Genomic DNA, 7,628 nt, shown 5'->3' on the forward strand with positions numbered 1-7,628 from the left:
CTAAATGTGTGGGAGTTTGATTTTGAGAGAAGGGTCATTTGAAAGCACCAAATGTTGCTTAATGTGGTGCTGGGGGCATTGGCCAAGAGGGAAGATTTGGACTTGCTGGAGAACAGCAGAGAGCAGTAGGGTGCTTGGGTGGAGAAAAATACATGTCAGGGGACTGGCAAGATGGGAGAGTGCAAACGAATTTTCTATGCATCTTAGCTTAGCTAGGATGGGCCCTCTACTGCCGTGTCTTCAAAAACTCACATCTGAAACCTGTCATGAGTTAGATGTATCTGGGTCTTGCCTGTGTGGGTTCAGGCCCTCTCTGGGCAGGTAGTGTAGACCTCAGTTCAGGATGGAGGATTGTTCACGACAGCTGGGCTTCTCTCTTATGTACACATAAACGGCACACACGTACCCACCCACAAAATCGTACTGGGAAAGGGTGAATTATAATTATCATACTGATAATTGCTACAGAATTGCAGAATTTATAGTGTTTTCTCATACATTATTTCAGAATGAAGAGAATAAGGAGTCAGTGACCACAATTGACAGGAAGTGTGGAGAGAGTAGATAGGAAAGAGTAAGGAGATAAATGGAGAAGAAATATCCACGTATGGGGGTACCTAAAAAGTAAGAAACAGAGAATGCAGTTAACTGAGGGAACTTGTTACCTTATCACAAATCTAATCAACTGATGACTGATGTTTCCTGTAAATGCCTCTAGGCATCTTGAAAAGAGATGCAGCAGATTGGAGAGTATTGAGATTTCACAGTCTAGACTCCAAAATTAATTAAGAACATTTGGGGAAAAAAATAGTTCAAAGATTTCAGAAAAGGACAACTATGCAGGCTGCTTTTACTGAGCCCATGTGAATTGTGGTCTAAAAACAAACTTCAAGCTTTGCAGGGCTTGAAATACTGATGAAGGCCCAGATGTGTTCCAAATAGCTCTTTGGCCATGGAGAAGGAGAGCTGGACAATCAGTGGACTGTCACTTCATTCAGCATTCGAGGCCTTGGTGGGGGCAGGGGTTCATGAATTTAAGCAACCCAAGGGACCGGATGCCTGGTTATGCATGCAAAAAACAATAATAGTCCAACTGACCTCACTGACACAGCAGTCATATGACTCAGGTTCGACTGCCCTGTGAAGTAAGAGTAAATAGCACTGTGGGTCCCCACCATGCTGCCCAGGCAAGCTGACATCAAAGGGAAGAAAAATAACCACCACCGGTCCTCTCAAAGGATTGACATCATCTAGTTCCTTCAGAGGAGTTCTTGTGTAGATTAATTGCCTTTCCCCCCTCTAGGTTGTGGTAGTTAGATCAAAATTAGAATAATGTAGATCTTAGCAATGAAGTTGTTCTCTCTTCTGTAGGGTTTTCATATTTATTGCTATTCTCTTCAGTGTCTCTTTCCAGGCACCCTTGACAGGTAGAATTGGGGCATTCAGGACAATGGGCTTCATGAGACTCTTCTCAGATTTGCTCTGACCTTCTTAGTGTCTCTGGGTCTCCCTGATGCAAGAGAGAGGGAAATAAATAAAATACATGTTTTCAGTTCTTACTGAGCCCTTTAATGTAGAGGTCATAAATGGGCTGTGCTTACTCATCTTCCTCATGAGGTGATTAAGCTGCGTTGTGTCTAAATCTACTTGAGTTTTGATAGCATGTGACAGAAACAATTTTAAAGCCTTCTGTAAGAACTCACAGAATTTCTTTTTGTAATCAGCATATGCTTCTTTAAAATTACTAGCAGATTCGTTCAACATTATGGAGACCTCCAAAACATGAAGATGATGTGTCTTTTACAAGTCAATACTTTCCTTAGAGAAAAAGGAGCCAGTGCACAGCTTATCAATAAGAGTAGGTGGATGGATGTTGGGAGGGCATGGGAAAGGTGGGGGTGTACAGAAGCTGTGACACATAGAATAGCTAGCAAAATGGCTTCTCTGTCATGGCTAGGAAGTGTCTGGGTCCAGGGGGTATGGTAGAGACACAGATGCTGCCTGTTGATTGTCTCTGCAGGAATGCATAAAAGTCAGGTCATGTGAAGCCTGGGGATCAGAAGACCCAGTTCAGGAGACAAACTGCCTTTTATGCTGGTGAGCTAGGGCCAGAAGGTTGGTGGGGCCAACAGGGTGGAGATGGTAATCATATCTTCTTCAATCATATCTTCTTCAGTTAAAGTCCCAAAAAGGAGCTCTTAGTGGAATTCAATCTTATACTAAATTGCTTAGGACAGACACCTAGGAGGTTTAAAATGAGTTTCACATATAGTAAGAGGACAAGAGTTCCTTTGGTATCATACATTACGTTGTGTCTTCATAAATGCTTAATTGGGTCAGATCTACAGGCAAAATTCTTTCCATTGAAATCTACAAGTGAGGGTAAAAAAAAAGATAGCAATATTATTTTTCCTTCATCTCTTTATATTCATGATACTAAGGAACAATATATAATTGACTTTAATCTGGTATGACTGTTTGGGGACTAATCATTATTTCAAGGATAGATCTTATTTGGATTTGGTTTATGTGTTCAATCTTGTACTGTTTCATTTAGGGAGGAGATACAGAAGTAAACTGAGTAGGCATATTCTTAACTTATTTTGCCATGTTATCCATGATCATATTTCTGTTGTTTTTTTTCCTTATAATTATGCTCATTATAGAGATTCTGAAAATTACAGAATATAATTTAAAAATCATAATACCAATAGTTTCACCACAAGAGGCCATTGCTATTAATATCCGGAGACATTGTTTTGTAGTTGTTTTCCTTGGTTCTGCAAATCATAGAATGTATTATTAACAAATTTTTTTAATTTTAAAATGGGCATAATCCTTATTTCCCCTTATTAAAGAGGACTGCAGTAAGCCAGTATTGGTTCTTAGTGATTTTTTAAGTAGACCAAACTTGTCTCTGATGTCTCTAATTCTTTTCAGCTTTACCTTCCTGACTCCCTACTCTAAGTGCCTTATATGGTGGTGCTTTTGTCCACCCTTCCCATTATATCATATAAACTACTGTGCCTCTATTTGGTCTCTTGTTCCTTTGTAAATAAGCTCCCCCCACCAAATCCCATAGTCCAGCCCCAACCTTCAGAAACATATATTCACATAGGGTTTTTTTTTAAATACCCAGAACCTCTTGACATCAAAACTTAAACATATGATTCACTGATGATTGAGATGGATTAAGAGGTCCCCAAATCCCACTATGTTGTATTTAAAGTCCTTAGCTCGGGGCGCCTGGGTGGCTCAGTTGGTTAAGCGTCCTACTCTTGGTTTTAGCTCACGTCATGATCGCACGGTTCTTGAGATCAATCCCCCCACATTAGGCTCTACACTGACAGTGCAGAGGTTGCTTGAGATTCTCTCTCTCTCTGCCCCTCCCCTGCTCATGCTCACTCTCTCTGTCTCAAAATAAATAAATAAACATTAAAAAAAAAATGTAAAGTCCTTAGCTGAAACTTCATATGGGATGATTAGAAAGTGTTCACAACATTGGTGCTTCAGAGAGCCCCCGCCCCTTTCCCTTTTAGAGTTAACTAAGCCTTTAATTTAGAACTTACTTATGAAGATATTGTATTGCTATCTGGTATTGTGTATATTTTCTCTTGTTTTTCTTCTATAAACAACATCTTATCATCTATCTGGCTCTCTATGTCCCAGTCTAGTGAAGGAGTTCAGCTGCTATCAGTTCAGCTAGTAAGACTGTTCTACAGGAACAAGGTTTAACCAACAAATAGGAGTCAACCTTGATTCCTCTCTCTCTCTTGCCTGCCCTCCTCACATGCTTGTACACACATGCCCTTCTTTTTTTTTTTAATTTAATTTAATTTTTATTTTTTTAATTTTTAATTTAATTTTTTTTAAATTTATAGACAAATTAGTTAGCATATAGTGCAACAATGATTTCAGGAGTAGATTCCTTAGTGCCCCTTACCCATTTAGCCCATCTCCCCTCCCACACTCCCTCCAGTAACCCTCTGTTTATTCTCCATATTTATGAGTCTCTTATGTTTTGCCCCCCTCCTTGTTTTTATATTCTTTTTGTTTCCCTTCCCTTATGTTCATATGTTTTGTCTCTTAAAGTCCTCATTTGAGTGAAGTCATATGATATTTGTCTTTCTCTGACTGACTAATTTCACTTAGCATAATACCCTTCAGTTCCATCCACGTAGTTGCAAATGGCAGGATTTCATTCTTTTTGATTGCTGAGTAATTCTCCATTGTATATATATACCACATCTTCTTTATCCATTCATCCATCGATGGACATTTGGGCTCTTTGCATACTTTGGCTATGTTGATAGTGCTTCTATAAACATTGGGGTGCATGTGCCCCTTTGAAACAGCATACCTGTATCCCTTTGGATAAATGCTTATTAGTGAAATTGCTGGGACATAGGGTAATTCTATTTTTAGTTTTTTGAGGAACCTCCATGCTGTTTTCCAGAGTGGCTGCACCAGCTTGAATTCCCATACACACATGCCCTTCTAATCCATCAGCAAGTTCAGTCAGTTAAGACTTCAAAACACATCTATAATTCAGTACAGGTTTCTCTATTCACTAGCACTGTTCTTGTCCAAACTCCTGTCAGGAGCAATTGGGAAACGCTTTGAAATGAGTAAAGAAAGATTACCAGATGTTTTGTCTAGCACATTTTTTCCTGGTTATCTGTGCCTTTTATATATAAGTTTTTGAGCTATTTTACAACTGTTTGAAATTGTAGAAAACTGATAGTAATACATATGATTCTTATTAATACAAATGCAACTGGTTGTTGTCCTGTGGGTATTGGCCAGTTTTACATCTATCATATTTGAAATTCATGTCTGCATTGCAGATTGGTAATACATGTGTGTTCTTTGACTTCTCTTTTGAATTAGTTGTAACATTTTACTAGTTTCTTCATTAATTAATGAATTTAAAAATACCATCTGTGACACGTGTTTATTTTATGTTTGTTTGTATGAGAGTCATGGTTTTATCTTAAACATTATTCTTGAACACCATTTTCAGTTCTTTCCTAGATTATATTAGCCTTCTAACTGGTTTGTTTTCTCTCTGTTATTGTTCAAACATTTCTCCATAGAGCAACTTGAGTGATCTTTTCAAAAATTAAAATCAGGCCATCTTGCTTTTCAGCTGAAAAATTTCCAGAGGCGTCTTATTGTTCTTATAATAAAATCTGAACTTCATAACAAGGTTTACAAAACTCTAAAGGATGTGGTACTTATAATTTCTCCAACCTAATCTTACACCCTTCTCCTTATTTTTCACCATACTTCATCTATATTGGCTCCATTTCTGTCCCTGAAATTATCAAACCTTTTCCCACCTCAGGACCTTTGCACTTGCTTATCTCTGCCATATTTTATCTTAGACATTTTCCTGGTTGACTCCGTGTCATTTTTTTAAGTTTATTTATTTATTTTGAGAGAGAGTGAGCATGAGTGGAGAAGGGGCAGAGAGAGAGAGAGAAAGAGAATCCCAAGCAGGCTCTGTGCTGTCAGCATGGAGCCCAATGCGAGGCTCGATTCCACGACTGTGAGATAATGACCTGAGCTGAAATTATGAGTCGGACACTTGAGTCATTTGGAAAGCCCCTGGGTAGAAGGGAAGTGATGTGTTGTGCGTGACCTGAGGTGAGACGCCATCAGGTTGTACTGGTGTGAAGGTCCGGGCGGCCACAATAAGAGATAGATGAGGTCAAGAGAACTTGAAGGGATGTAAATAAATGTTTAAAATACAGGGGAGCAGCAACATTAAAAAAGGGGAGGGGAGAGGCAGAAGACAGGGAACAAGACAGAGAACAATTAACCCGCTGAGTGAACTTTATAGAATGCAATCCACCTCTTACAACCTCAGACCTTTCAACTGTGAAAGGATGGAACTAATGACTGAAGAGTGGAGTGGTGCAGCGGTCTTTAAAAACATTAACGCTTAGGTCTTGCCTGCAGATATTCTGATTTAGTTTGTCTCTAGTGCAACCCAAGCATTGGGATTAAACTCCCCCCGCACCCCAAACACACACACAAAACAAAACAAAACAAAACAAAACAAAAAACCGAACAGCCTATGGGTGATTCTCATATGTAGGCAAGATTGAAAATCTTCATTTAGAGCCTCTAAGGGCTCCTTCCGTTCCAACATGTTATTATTCCATCTGCTATTTTTAAAACTTCTAAGGAAAAATATTCTCCAATCATCTTTAGCCAGATGTGTTTTATAAGAACTTTCAAATTCAGTGAACTTCTACTTCCATTCCTCCTTTAACAGCCTTATCTCAGTTAAGTAGATGATTGTGGATGCCTCAGTTTAGGCAAAGTATAAGTTAAATGAATGGTTTCAACTGGGCTTTGGTTAATATATATATATATATATATTTTTTTTTTTTTTTTTCTCCAGAATAACTCTGTTGCAATTTCCATTGGCTGCATAGTATAGTTCTGCAGAAAGCCTGCCTGGTGATCTTCCTCTTGCCAAGTTATTTTGGAGAAATTGCTAACTGGAAACTCTTTTTTCCAATTTTGCAATAATTGGACTGATTTTCAGTTACTTGTCTCTAAAAATATGAAATACCAAATAGATATAAAAGATTTAAAAATATAAAATATATGTGATGTATAAAGAAGGAAGATATAAAAAAATGTCCATGCATCCACTACCCATTTTAGAAACAAAAAATTAAGCCAAAATCCCCTGTGGATATTCCCTTGTATCGTAATTTATTGTATTACTATCACTCAAAGGTAGCTTCCAGTGTGAATGCTGCGTATGCATGTGATGGAGAGAGAGAGAGAGAGAGAGAGAGAGAGAGAGAGAGAGAGAGAGAGGCAGAGAGAGAGAGGCAGAGAGAGAAACGGAGACTGTGATGGAAAAGTCAGGGGGTGGGGGTGGGGTGGAGAAGATCACTACACGAGGCATTTATGACCACTACTAAAGTAGGTGTGCAAAAACTTTCCCACACTTTAGACAGAACTCAATTACATAGTCCCACCTGTATGGTCGTATGCCCAGTATGAAAATAAAGTGGTTTTCAAAACACATGATATATTCTCTGCTATACCATAATACTTCGATGAACATTCGAATTGTTCTTTATTACGATTGAGCTGCTATAGACATTCTTTTATAAGTCTCTCAGTGTCCATATGCAAGAATGTCTCCCAGACAGTAGCTTTTGAACATTTTTGTTTTACCAGAACTCAGTGTAAGAAGTGTATTTTACGCCATTTCCCAGTATAAACATATACCCACATAAACACTTAAAACTGGAGGGAATTTTCACCAAGAAATAGTTATCCATTATTCTTTAAATAAGTTCACCAACTTAGAGTTCTCAATTTTTGTTGTCTTTAACCTGTCTAAACTTTTTTTTAATGTGTATTTTTGAGAGACAGAGGGAGATAGAAAGCCTGCGTGAGCACAGTGGGGGAGGGGCAGAGAGAGAGAGAGAGAGAGAGAGAGAGAGAGAGAGAGGAACAGAAAATTTGAAGGAGACTCTGCACGGAACAGCAGAGAGCCCTATGCTGGGCTCAAACTCACAAACCACGAGATTGTGACTTGAGCTGAAGTCAGATGCCTAACGGACTGAGCCACTCAGGCACCCTGTCCTGTCTAA

General features: G+C 38.8%; 1 long non-coding RNA gene across 1 annotated transcript; it reads right to left on the reverse strand.

Annotated features, from left to right (window-relative positions):
- Positions 1–532: 532 nt before the first annotated feature.
- LOC122201913 lies at positions 533–7,109 on the reverse strand. The gene is made up of 5 exons (XR_006194374.1): positions 7,005–7,109; positions 2,709–2,780; positions 2,304–2,370; positions 1,099–1,510; positions 533–617 (listed from the first exon to the last, which is right to left on the reverse strand). It is a non-coding gene; the product is annotated as an uncharacterized LOC122201913 (long non-coding RNA).
- Between the last annotated feature and the right edge of the window lie 519 nt (positions 7,110–7,628).

Source organism: Panthera leo, chromosome A1 (genome assembly GCF_018350215.1).
Source record: "Panthera leo isolate Ple1 chromosome A1, P.leo_Ple1_pat1.1, whole genome shotgun sequence".
NCBI classification, from domain to species: domain Eukaryota; kingdom Metazoa; phylum Chordata; class Mammalia; order Carnivora; family Felidae; genus Panthera; species Panthera leo.